Here is an 8,069-nt window from a genome sequence, read left to right as displayed (position 1 = left end):
AGATTTTATTATTTGCTCATAATTCTGTACATTTAACACTGACTGAGGTTGTGATGTTCAACAAGAGTTTTATAGAATATGAGTAGTCTTTAAAGCTACCCACTAAGATTACTATTTATGGCTCTTCTCATTATTTGTTTATGGCTTATATCATCATTTTTCCTCATTAACTTATAAACTGAGGAAGCCCTAAAGTTTTAACAGACCATGTAGTTAACAAAGTGTTAACACTTCATTCTACTTCTTTACACAAAAACTTTGCAACTTCTCATTAATAAAGTTTCTTGAAACTCTGAAATGTACATACTTAGTAGTATATGTCTACTACCATAAATCTTAAATACTTTATGGAAAAGTTTTATATCTGACAAACAGTCCTAATTTTGGCATATGTAAACAAATTCCCAAAATTAAATATATTTAATACATTAAAAATTTTAACAAACCTTAACGCTTGGTGCAGTGTTCATTATGACAGGTGCCTTGTATAGAATAATTGAATCCTCCTCCTACACATTTCTTGAACAACAAATATCTGGGATTATTTTGTTTTTGACATGTCAATCTTGACTTTATTCTTAAATTTGTGCTTATGTAAGAAATTTATGGTTCTAAAATTTCATGACAATTCTTTTGAACTTATTTTTTGTTGAATTGTCTAGTTTAATAAAATCCAACTGCACTTTTTTTGGGGGGATCCATTCTTGGGGCCTCAACTCTGGGCTTGGGCGCTGTCCCTCAGCTCTTCAGCTCAAGGCTAATGCTCTACCACTTGAGCCACAGCACCACTTCCAGCTTTTTTCTTTTTGCTTATGTGGTGCTGAGGAATCGAACCCAGGGCCTCATGCATGTAAGGCAAGCGCTCTTCCACTGAGCCACCTTCTCAGCCCCCACAATTGCACTTCTGATATAAAAAATATTCTGTGCTCAATTCAGCCACACATACACTAACATTGGAACGATACAGAGAAGTTTAGCATGGCACCTGTGCAAGGACGATATGCAAATTCGTGGGGCGTTCCATATTTTTACAACAACAGATGCTGGAGGGGATGTGGCCACAAGGGAACCATACAACATTCTTGGTGGGAGTGTAAACTTGTTCAACCACTTTGGAAGACATTATGGAGGTTCCTCAAAAGATTCCACATAAAGCTCCCCTTTGACCCAGCAGTCCCACTTTTGGGGATTTATCTAAATGATAACAAACAAGACCATACTAAAACTACCAGCAAAACTATGTTTATTGCAGCATTTTTTACCATAGCTAAGATATGGAACCAACCAGCTGTCCCCACTACATGAATGGATCAAGAAAATGTGGTGTATATACACAAAGGAATTATATGCCTCCATCAGAAAGAATGACATTGCCCCATTTGTTAGGAAATGGAAAGACTTGGAAAAAAAATTATTAAATGAAGTAAGCCAAGTCTAAAGAAACAGGTCCCATGGTTTCCCTTATTTTCAATAACGAATATATGTCTGGGATAAGCAGACAAGGTCAAAAGCTATGTGCATATGAACAGATATGATAACGTTAAGGGAATTGAACCCCACGATAGGGAAACAAGTAGTTTTTTGTTTCTTGCTATTGTTTCTAACGTACTTATAATGTGCGATGTGAATTTTTGTTTCTTTGTATATTCCTCCCCCACTCAATAACCCTTGTTTTCTCTGTATTTGAAGTTGGTGCATCTGCCTCTTTTATGTACGCTTCTCTAATTTGGGGAGGGGAAGGGAAAAAATGTGTGCGCGTGAACGCATGTGCATGTATGTGTGTTGGTATGCTCAGAGTTTGAAATCAGGGCTTAAAGGTCTTGCTAGGCCTTTCCTCTCTAGGTTGGTGAGGTACTATATGAGCTACATCTTCTTTCCTGGGTCTTTGCTAGTTCATTAAAAAGTCTGAAAAATAATTTCATGAATTTTTTTTTTTTTGGCCCTGATTGACTTCCAATTGTTATCCACAAATCCCAGGTTCCTGAGTAGCTATCCTGAGTAGATAGGATTACAGATGTGACTAGCCAATACAAGGCTTTCAGAATAATTTTAAAAGTAGAAGAAAATTTACTTCATGGGGGCCTGTTTTATTATCTCCTACTTTTAAAGCATTTTGGATTGATTAAGTGTGAATTTATTTCATTTTTGGATTCTTAAAAGACAGTAAGTGATGATATTTAAAAGTTTTGGTACTTTTTAAAAAAGGAAACTGGAACTGTGGGACAGAAGAAATTTGTCTCTCTTTGGACCTCAATTTAGAAGCTCAGCTCTGTGCATGATAACCCAATGTCACCAACATAGTCTCTGTTGGAGACAAAATGTGATAGAAAACAATCACCATGGACAATATTTGCTATGCTATAATTTCTTGGACAATATGAATATTGAATTGAGAGTGTAAGAGAATGGAAAGAATTTACCTACCTTTTGTGTATTGCTGAAAGATTTTTGGAAACTTTGACTCGTTTCCTTCCTCACTGTGTGTCTTTGGGCCATGCACTTAGTGCCTTTAATTATAATTTTTCCCAACACTAAAATACTAATAACATTAGCATTATAGCAAATGTTATCTTAAGAATTAAGAGAAATAAAACTTGTAATATACTTAACATAAACTTCTATGAATGAGCTTTGAGTTTAGCCAGAAGTTTTTTTTAAATACTAAATAGAATGTCATAAGTATTACAGAAACCATTACATGTAGTGAAGCCGGGTAGATAACTTCTCATGCTGTAAATCAAACTGGTTATTTTAAGTCTTGTTAGTGTAAAAATATCAGGCACATAATAATGAAGGAATGTTGTAGACTGAGATGAAGTCCAAAAGAAAATGTACAAAACTGATAAAACAAAAGTATCTGAGCAGTATATTGTGTTTTACATCATTTAAGTTACATCTCAAAGATAAGGCAGACCTAGAAGAATGAATTGTCTTTTTGATATTCTATCATAGGTCTTTCCTCATTCTTGTAGATGCATCATCAGATTTGAGGAACTAAGTTTTTGGTTTGCTTCCTTCCATTTAAGTTACATCATTTAAGTTACATCACAAAGATAAGGAAGACCTAGAAGAATGAATTGTCTTTTTGATATTCTATCATAGGTCTTTCCTCATTCTTGTAGAGGCATCATCAGATGAGAGGAACTGTATTTTTTTTTGTTTGCTTCCTTCCATTTATTCTTCAGTTTGAAATCTGAACTACATGAGACAGAAAGAAACCAAGGGAAATTAGTCATGCAGGGTTTGGAAAGAAAAATCAATGTAAAATAAAATACATAGCCTTGTATAAGGTCTAACTAAATTGAGTTATATAGTCTCAAGCATTAACAGAAAATGATTTAAGCAATATCATGTTATTGAAAACTGAAAAATGTTAGGAGTTGCTTTATTTTTTCCTTTCTACTACCTTGAATTAATTATTGATTTTGTACAGAGATTAAAGATGAGATTAACAAGAAACTTGATTAAAAATTGTCAAAATTTCTGAATAGACATGTTTACCAAAAAGCTCTGAAAATTGCCAGTGGGTTTACAAAGTTGTGTTTAATACAACTTCTATGCTGGCTTAATGTTTTGTAAACAAAAATCATTAGAGAAATGCAATTCAAAATTACTATGATACTACTTCATAACTATTATAACTCTTATCAAAAAAAAATCAAAGGAACCAGGTGTGGTGGTAAAGGCTTGTAATTCGAAGCTTTTAGGAGGTTGGAGTAAAAGGATTTGGGTCTGAGGTCATCTTGGGTATTGCACACAGTAAATACCTGCCCTTTAAAAAAACTCAAAAGGTAATAATTTTGGCTGGTGAGAGTGTGGAGAAAGGAAATTTTCTACACTCTTGGTCAAAATACAGATTAATACTCTCCTTGTAGAAAGTAGTATGCAGTTTTCTAAAGAAATCCAAAGTTGAAATATCATCTGACCCACCAATCATCTGATTATTTCTCTCTGGGTAACTCATAAATATATCTGTAGTTCATTGTTATTCGCATTATTCACAACAACAGCCAAGATATAAATCGAAGTTCAGTGTTCAACTACAGACTAATAAACAACTGTGGTGCATGCACAAATATATTTTTCTGTTTCATCCTTAAAATAGCAAGAGACTTCTCCCATTAGCCACCACTTATAATGACCTGAAAGATGTATTGTAAATGAGGAAAAATGTTGTCTTCTGATTTTTGTGAACACACACACACACACACACACACACACACACACACACACACACACACACACACACACACACACACATCAACCTCAAACATTAAGAGTGAAATTTTTTGAAAAGTAAAGCAAAGTGGAATTGCTGGGGCATTTAGGTCACAATGTAGAAGATAGTAGATATACAGGATGAACCGGTATAGAGTTGTAATGTACAGCATGAGGATACAGGGGACAACACTGGCCTTACATAGGAATGAAGCTAAATAAGTAGGAGTTGTTCTTCCTAGTAGGGGTTGCTCTTTTGGATGCTCTTCCTCCAGTAATGGATAAGATGAACATAATTCTTTAAATATACCTGCCTGTTTGCAGAAATAATAACAAACAATATAGCAATAATGTTGTATGCTCAACATAAGACATGAGATTATTCTTGGTGTAAACTAATTATTACAAATAAGGGAAACCGTGGGACCTATGTTTCTTTAAGTCTGGCTTACTTCACTTAATATAATTTTTTCCAAGAACTTCCATTTCCTTACAAATGAGGTGGTATCATTCTTTCTGATGAAAGCATAGTATTCCGCATGTGTGTGTGTGTGTGTGTGTGTGTGTGTGTGTGTGTGTGTGTGTGTGTGTGTGTGTGCGCGCGTGTGTCTCATTTTCTTGATCCATTTATCTACTGAGGGGCATCTGGATGGATTCCATATCTTAGCTATGGTAAATAATACTGTGATAAACATAATTTTGCTGGTAGCTTTAATGTGGCCTTGCTTGTGGCCACCTGGTTAAATGCCCACCAGTGGGATTACTAAGTAATAGGGGAGCATTATTGTGTACATCAAGGATAATCTTAGTAAATGAGCAGAATAGCCCTATAGCTCTGTACATATGATTGTATAAGGTGATTCTAAGTGAAATGAACTCCAAGACATGTTCTTTGATGTTTTTGTTCTTAATGTATTGCGTGATTTCTTTTTATTCTTTTGTGTTTTCCCCACCTATGGTGTATCCCCTGTAGTCACTGTATTTGATTTTGATACCCTGGTTATTGTAAATATGTTAATCTGAACTAGGGAAGGGAAAGGGAAAAAATGATGAGGCAAAGGACAAAGGGGGAACCTATGCAACAGTGATACACAGAAGACAATATGTTGGAAATAATCTGGAGGGGCTGTTGGGAGGGAAGAGGGAGAAAAATGGGGGAAGGGATAACAAATTAGAAAAGAAATAAATTCATTACCTTACTTATGTAACTATAACCCCTCTGTACATTACCTTGACAGTAAAATTTAAATAAAAAGTAAAATAAAGAAGGGATGGGAAGGGGAAACAAAGGAGGAGGCAACAATGCTTAATAAGAAATGTATTCATTATTTTGCCCATGTAATTGTAACCCCTCTGTATGGTATTTTCACAATAAAAATACAATAAAATACATGAGAGCAGCAATACAGGATATGGGACTGGGGAAAATACTATACAAAGAGTAGAACAGCTGTGGAGAATAATAATTTTACTTTAGCATAGGAAGTAATTAACTAGCATACAGATTTTCAGCCTCATGTCAGTCACTAAAAAGGGAAAACAACATACAAACCAGTAGAGATAAAATAGAAAACTAAACAATAAGGATGAAGAGACAGCTTGGACCAAAAATTACAAATGAGACAATTAGGAAACAAATAAAAAGCTGGTAAGTTTAAAAAAATATTACCCATAATTCTATTAATTGTTGTTTACATCACAATTTGTTAGAACTATAATTCAAATCACAGTTTAGTACTATATCATTTTAATAATAGGTTACTTATTATTGATTTCTTAATGCTGAATGTTTAATATGTAATTTTACTTTTAGCAGCTATAGAAAAGAAGAAAGTGAATCTAATTTTACTAATATATACCATGAATTGTAAAATTGAGAAGCAGAATTTAAACAAATAATATATTATTACTGTTTTAATTCTGTGAATTAATGTAATAATTCAAAGTGTATTCTACAATTAGCAATCATCTTAACTCATTGACTCTAGGCCAGGGGATCACAGGGGCCCAGAAAAGCTACTACCATGAATAGTAATCCTAGACCTCTAAAACAAAACAAAACAAAACCAGAAACAAAACAAACAAAAAACACTGCAGTAAGCACAGCCAGTCAGGGTTGCTATCACAGCCTACATGAAGTCAGGCCAGAAACAGAAATTGAGAGTCATTTAGCTGATAACTAATATATTTTTTTATGAGACAGACTCAAATGAGACTCCTGAGAGAGAGTCAGAAAGACTGATGAAAGGGACTAAAATTGATCACACAAAGATTGGAAAGTAGAATTCCTTGTAGAACAAATAAATCATAGAAAGCCTGTGCATGTAAGAACAAGACAGCAGACCAAATTCCAGAAATGCACATTATCTTAGAGGTCAGCTTAATGAATTATCAATAGAAATCTTTGAAATCTTAAATATTTGAACACATGTGGGAGAAGGACAATTGCTGAAGAGAAAGAAAATGGCATCACCCTGTTAGGATGTCCAATATCACATTAGGAATTAATAAAGCACAGATTTGTAATAAAAAGAATACAATTATTCCAAGTGAGTGGTTCATTTGTTTTGATGTAACAGTTCTTGATTTAGGTGCTAGCAATTAACATACAATTGATCCAGTCCCACAGCTGAGTTGATATTGACTGCAGTATTCCTACATAAAGAGTAAGAGAAAATTTACAAATGTGTGGTGAAATGAGTTGAGAATGAAGTGTTCTAATAGTGATAACTGAGGTTTAGACACAGGTAAGGAAGTGGACTTTCTTTTCTAAAATCCCCCCATTTTTAGTCTGGTGCCAGTGGCTCACAACTGTAATCCTAGCTACTCAGGAAGCTGAGATCTAAGGACAGCAGTTCCAAGCCCCCTGGACAGGAAAGTCCCAGAGACTCTTATCTCCATTTAACCACAGGAAAACCAGAAGTTGCACTGTGGCTCAAGAGGTAGAGAAATCACCTTGAGTTGAAGAGCTCAGGGACAGTGCCCAAGCCCAGACTCCAAGCCCCTCGACCAACAACAAAAGAAATCTCCCTTTTCTTGGACTGCCTACATCTTTTCCTAACATTCAACAAAGAAGCCATTTTATCACCCACAACATTTAAGTCCTAGCCTAGCTACTGCAAATAGAATGATTTGGTTTCTTATGTCAAAAGTTCATATTTTTAAAAACAAATACCAGAAGTGGTAACTTTTATTCCAGTCCTTGAACACTGGGCCTGGGCCCTGAACATGGTTATGCTGATAGCTTTCATGTGAGCTTGCTTGTTATTTATTGAATTACTGCTGATGAGGGGAATTACTGGGTCTTAAGGAAGATCTATATTTAGTCTTTTCAGTAAACTCCATACTGCATTCCACGGTGGATGAACAAGTTTAATTTCCCACCAACAGTGTAATAGAGTTCCCAATTGGCTACATCCATGTCAGCATTTGCTATTGTTAGTTTTCTTGATAATGGCCATTCTAACTGGGACGAGGTAGAATCAGTCTTGTTTACTTGTAGATTTGTGGGCACCTTCTAGCTAACATAAATGAATGAATCCATGAAACTTATATTGCTCTGAGTCTGCATTCTGTTCTCTTTGCTCTTAGTATAATTTTACCAAGCCTTTCATTTTCCTTAAGACTGGTGAAAAGTCATTTCTGATGGGTGAGTAGAATTCCACTGTTTGTGTGTGTGTGTGGTGTGTGTGTGTGTGTGTGTGTATGTGTGTGTGTGTGTGTGTGTTAAATCATGATAGGCCCATGAATTCATTTCTAAGCCTTCTGTTTCATCTATAATTTAGTAATTCCATATGAATTCATTTCTAAGCCTTCTGTTTCATCTATAATTTAGAATTCCATATTAAATT

At 34.9% G+C, this 8,069-nt stretch overlaps 1 non-coding gene across 1 annotated transcript; it reads left to right on the top strand.

The window, feature by feature from the left end:
- The first annotated feature begins 923 nt into the window (after positions 1-923).
- LOC138808834 (U6 spliceosomal RNA) lies at positions 924-1,030 on the top strand. The gene has a single exon (XR_011366629.1). It is a non-coding gene; the product is annotated as a U6 spliceosomal RNA (small nuclear RNA).
- Positions 1,031-8,069: the final 7,039 nt, after the last annotated feature.

The sequence above is a fragment of the Dipodomys merriami genome, unplaced genomic scaffold (genome assembly GCF_024711535.1).
Source record: "Dipodomys merriami isolate MVZ:Mamm:240054 unplaced genomic scaffold, mDipMer1.0.p SCAF_478, whole genome shotgun sequence".
Lineage (NCBI taxonomy): Eukaryota > Metazoa > Chordata > Mammalia > Rodentia > Heteromyidae > Dipodomys > Dipodomys merriami.
Note: the sequence above shows the minus strand (reverse complement) of the source record. Positions and strands in the feature narration are given on the sequence as shown.